Here is a 6,013-nt window from a genome sequence, read left to right as displayed (position 1 = left end):
GAACGAAAAAATAACTATCCAAATCGGTTCACCTGTTAAAGAGCTACGATGTCACAAATTGACTCAGATACACACTTTTAAAACTAATTACCCCTTCCTTTTCACGACGGAGGGGGGGAGGAATAATTGGCTTCTGAAACGATACCTTATAATTTATATAGGGAATAAACCTAATTTAAACGGAATTTAAGGCTTTTATTCAAATATTTAAGAATAGAAAAGATCCGTTTAAGATCCGCCAAATAATTAACGGGTACGGATACGGATCTTTATTTTCCCTCGGATATCCGCGGATACGGATACGGATACGGATATCCGGAACATCACTAGTTTCAATGCAATAAGATGCACTACTTTAATGCTAAAAAAGATAATTCAAAGTGTATCGTTGCTTGGATATGCAAAACCCACTTCAGAATTAAACTAGAAACTCACTTTAATTTTAATCACTTTATTATTATTTTATTTTATTAGTATATTATTATTTTATATTATTATTAGTGCCATTATTATTAAATGGGGGGGGGGGCTGGCACTTGTCAATATCGACTAGGGCGGCAAAACTACTAAAGCCGGCCCTGATTATAAGCACGGAAAAGTAAAATCAGAGAAACATCAACTGCAGTCAAGTAAAAGCAATAAACATATGTAAAAAGAAAGAAAGAAAAAGAAGAAGAATGCATGACAGCTCTGGCTAATCTCAAAAGTATTGCATAATTAATTTTTAAAAAAATCCCCCTTTTTACTTCCTTTTACAAAAAAGGAAGTATTGTATTCGCAAAAACATTTTCACTCAAAAATCGACCTTAATTTTCATTTTGCTCACCCCCGAATGAATGTTGATTTTTTTTTTTTTTTTTTGACTCGACCACACGTGGATAAGTGCCTAAGAACGTATCGACACGCGAAATATCCATAATGATTCCCGAGTTACTTAGAACGACTTTTCTCGTGACGTCTGTATGTACGTATGTATGTGCGTATGTATGTCGCATAACTCAAGAACGGTAAGTCCTAGAAAGATGAAATTTGATACGTAGACTAGTAGTGGGGTCTAGTTTTGCCCCTCCTCTTTTGGTTGCATTCGGGATTTTCTAAAAGGGACTTTTGCCCTATTCGGGGGGGGGGGGGGGAATCATTGTTAATTTCGATGTAAACTCAAGTTGTGCTATAATTTGGCGGACACTTGGAGATATATCGCCAGTCTTTTGGTCGCCATGTTTTGTCGCTAGCTTGGCGACAAATTTAGCGATTTTTTTTTTAAAATCTGGTTTTAATTTGGCCACTGTTGGTGATATTTAGAGAGTAAACTATTGAATCACATTAAAATTACCAATATTGAGAAAATAACATGAAATTGGAGTAAAAGGAAGTCATGTGATGCACACATCAGCTCGTTTCAATAGAGTATGCTTAATTTTCAGGAGAAATTAATTTATTTAGCAATTGGGTCATTCCATGTCAAGTGATCCAAAGTTTTTTCCCTCACCTTTTTTTATTTCTTTGAAATTTGGCTCATCGATTGTACCTTTTGAGGTAATAAAAAGTCCAAATTTTTAGATTTTTATCTCTATTATTTTTTTATTTATGACACTTTGAATTTTCGAAAAACCCGCTTTTTTTCATGGATGCTTGAACATAAAATGGACGATAACTCAGCACCAAATATAGATAGAAATATTTTGTAAAAATGCATTTCAAAGTACATTAGTTGATGTTTAATGGAATATGCAACATGACTAATTTCAAAAAAATTTTAATTTTTAAAAAATAAAATTTAAATTTTAAATTTATATTTCTCAGAAAAGGTATAATGAATTTTTTTTTTAAAAATCTCAAAAATTTGTGTGTATTTTATCTTTATTTGTACAAAGTTTCAAGTTGGGATCTCAATGAGATCATATTTTTATGAATTTTTTAATAAAATTTGACTTATGAAATAATGACATTTTTCAGATTCTAACTAGTTAAATATGGGGTTCTTTTACTGGGGATGGTCTAGTAAGTAGTAATTGATCATGACTATGCTTGAAATGAACTGACATGACTTTGTAGATTAGTACCCCCCCCCCCCTCTCCGCCACACAACCACTTTTTATCTTTTTTTTTTTTTCAAAACTGTATTTAAAAAAAAAGCCGGCACGTAAGAGTTATAACCATAATAAACTGGGACGCACGTTGCTAAACATCAGTAGTGACTAAACCTTATAAATGGGGGGGGGGGGGGGGGGTCATAAAAAATAAAAGTCAGAAAAACTGAAGAGAACCACTCATTTGCAGCTTTTTTTTTCTTTCGGAAAGTGGGACGGTAGGGGGAGGGGGGGGGGCAATCTGGAATGAAACATAACAACATGGAAGGTTATGCTCAAATTAGCAAAATTTGTTTGATCTATAACTGCTTTTAATATATGTATAAATAGATCTCGCTGCATTGCTCTCGTTTACAAGTGAAATTAAAAGAAAACTAGCATTAAAGAAAAGAAAAAACAGCTGCACTCCAAATGTTGGAGAAAGACAGTTTTATGCGGACAGACATATGACCTGATTCTTAGATTTATTTTTAGTTTAGTGTAAAAAGAATGAAACAACACGGGGGGAAACACTCCTATTTTGCTGTGATCTTGGGGCAAACTATTTATTTCACCCATCCAAAATTGAAAGTTGGTGCAGGGGTAAGGGACGAAATGAATCATAACTTTCCTTATCAGATAGTGAAATAATCAAGTACACTTTGTGAAGTTCGGATTGAAAAAGAAACACTTGGTCTGAAAAGAAAACAAAGCATCAGGTGAAGCGTGATACTAGTATAGTGTTAATCGTATGTGTGAGTGAGTGTGTGGGGGGGGGGGGGGGTAATGTACTTTGTCTTGCTTTAAAGAAGAACATTTACCAGCTTTTAATATGTTTTCTATTCATTTTGTTTCATTTTATTCATTTATTTATTTTTTACATTTTAAAAATAGTTTTGGAAAAAAATAATAAAAGTGGTGGCTTGGGGGGGGGGGGGGGGGGGGGGGGGAGGGGTTCTTACTTTAAAGAAGAACATTTACCAATTTTTAGTAAGTTTATTATTCATTTTGGTTTTTTATTCATTTATATATTTTTTTACTTTGAAAATAGTTTTGGAGAAATAATAATAATAATAATAATATAAGTGGTGGTGCGGGGGGGGGAGGGGGGGAGGGGGGTGCTTGCCAATTTACGAATTCACGTCAGCTCATTTCAAGCATGGTTATGATCAATTGCTACTTACTAGACCATCCCCAGTGAGAGAACCCCATTTTTAACTAGCTAGAATCTGAAAAATGTCATTATTTCATGAGTCAAATTTTATTTAAAAATTCATAAAAATATGATCCCATTGAGATCCCATGAAACTTTGCACAAATAAAGATAAAATACACAAAAATTTTTGAGAATTTTTAAAAAAAAAATTCATTATACCTTTTTTGAGAAATTTAAATTTTAAATTTCAATTTCATTATTTAAAAATTAAAATATTTTTGAAAATAGTCATGTTGCATGTCTTATTAAACAGCAACTAATGTACTTTAAAACGCTTTTTACCAAATCTTTCTATCTATATTTGGTGCTGAGTTATCGTCCATTTTATGTTCAAGCATCCATGAAAAAAAGCGGGTTTTTCGAAAAATCAAAGTGTCATAAATAAAAAAATAATAGACATAAAAATATAAAAATTTGGACTTTTGATTACCTCAAAGGGTACAATCGATGAGCCAAATTTCAAAGAAATAAAAAGGGTGAGGGAAAAAATTTCCCAAATTTTGGATCACTTGACATGGAATGACCCAATTGCTTTTGAATTGGAGATTTTTACACTATTATCTTATTTTTGAATTTAGGCGAACAACCTAAATATTTTTTTCTTCAATATTCATTGAACCTTTCTGAAACTTCATACGATTCTTGAACATGATATAAATAACACATTTTGACTGCTTATTCGTTAAAAAAAAAATTTCGATAATTTTTTTTTTTTTAATGCCATATTTTTAACAAAAAACTGTTAGTTCCTAGCATTTTCAGTGCCTTCATTTTTTTTTCATAATTTTAAAAACTTTTTGTGTCAATCTCTTTGTGAGATACCAGAGAGTTATATGCCCCTCCAATTTGAAAATAATTAACTAGAAAAAAGTTTTATGGGTAATTGTTTGAAAATTTCTCCCGAAAAACGTGTTTTCTGCCCCCTAAGTTTAATTGATCATTATTTTCAAACCATATATTGCACGCACATTAACTTTCCGAGGTTTATATCACACTAATTTGTTCAATTACCATGTTTACAAAGTTTCAAATCTTTAAAGTTAATACTTTTTTCATTTCACTGGAGCTGCTGGCGTAAATAAAAACTTGAGAACGTGGTTATGATAAAATCAAAGAAAAAAAAGTAATTTTCAAGTAATAGCAGTGCATTTGAGTTTAGTAAATTTCTTCTAGTTTTCTCAATAACTCGTCGATTTAAAAAAAACAATGGGGTCGTTTCCAAAATTTTAAAAATATTGTTTTCTGAAAGAACATGCTTAAAAACATAGGATCTAACCATTTTTAAAATAATTTCTTTAAGTTTAATATTTTTAAAAAAATTATTTAAGCCGTTGCGCTTTTATTGTTTACATTTCTTGCCGATGTCATCACAAATGATGAAATGCCATTATGTGTTGCCATTCAGAAAGCAAAATATTTGATTCGCATCTTTACTCACATGTATTGACAACGATATGGTTGATAGCAAGCTTAGAGCGCAATTTTAATTCGCTTCTTGATTATCGTAACGTGGAAACGCTTTAGAAATATGCGCCAAAATGCATCATTTGTGACGTCATCAAGACCACGCCTTGTTTAAAGAATCGGACATTTTAAAAAAATAATTAAAAAATAACCGTTGGGAAAATGAAAGTATTTTCTGAGTCCATGTTTTTTTTTTTTTGCTTATTCTATCAATTTCAGTGACTGAAAGTAATACTTTTAACTGAAGGAAACAACCCCATTGCGAATTTAGAAAGAAGAACACTAGGGCTCTCTAAATTTCTCAAGATCTCAAAATCGATTTTTTTTTTTTTTGAAAATTACGGTTTCGCCTACCTTAAATCGCTTAAATACGGTAATCATGAATGATATTTCTTTAAATTATACTTCTTTATTTATTTATTTCGGATCGGATGGTCACTGCACGTTATTATTTTATTATTTGTCTTTAAACATTTAGATTCGGTAATTATAAATGACAATTCTTTAAATAATACCTAATTTAAGATTATTGAAATGATATTGAAAAAAAGTTTCAACAATGCAATACTTTCTCGAAAAATTGCCGAATTAGGGATTTTTTGGGAGGTCAAAGTAACCTCCCATCGGGACGCTCTATCTAAATTACCTAATCTGTCAATCTATTTTTCTACTTATCTATCTTCCGTGTATCTATCTATTTATCTATCTTCATGACGTGTGTGCGATTTCTCGTCTCCAATATCAACTCCGCGGGCATAGTTAAGTACAGTACGTTTGACCACGGATTGTATGTAATTTGGCAATCGGCCAAGTAAAGACGATTCCATCTGAATGAATCTGTCAGGGGAGAAGGGAAAATAGCGATGGGATTTTGAGGCACGCGTTTTGTAATGTCCCTAATTCCTTATTCATTTATTGCATTCTCTAAAATAAAATAAGGGGAACACAAATAGTTACTATGTAAACAACAAAAAGAAAAGAAAATATTTTCATTTCGTTCGGGAATACAAAAGCAAAATGGTAAGCTGAAAACTATATTGTGAATAAATAAATCAATTTTTGTAGTTAGAATATAGATTGAATATACTTTAGATTTAAAAAATATCGCTGTGAGCAAATTTTCATTTTTACAAAATAGGCCTAAATATGCAAGAGTGCACGTCTGTAACAAACCAACTAACACCCCCATAAAATAATAGATATGTCCATTTCCGCCTAAAAACCGGATATTAGCCTTTCCATGTAATCGATGGTCACACAGTAG

This window comes from Uloborus diversus, chromosome 4 (genome assembly GCF_026930045.1).
Source record: "Uloborus diversus isolate 005 chromosome 4, Udiv.v.3.1, whole genome shotgun sequence".
Classification (NCBI taxonomy): Eukaryota; Metazoa; Arthropoda; class Arachnida; order Araneae; family Uloboridae; genus Uloborus; species Uloborus diversus.
This window is presented reverse-complemented; position numbering follows the sequence as displayed.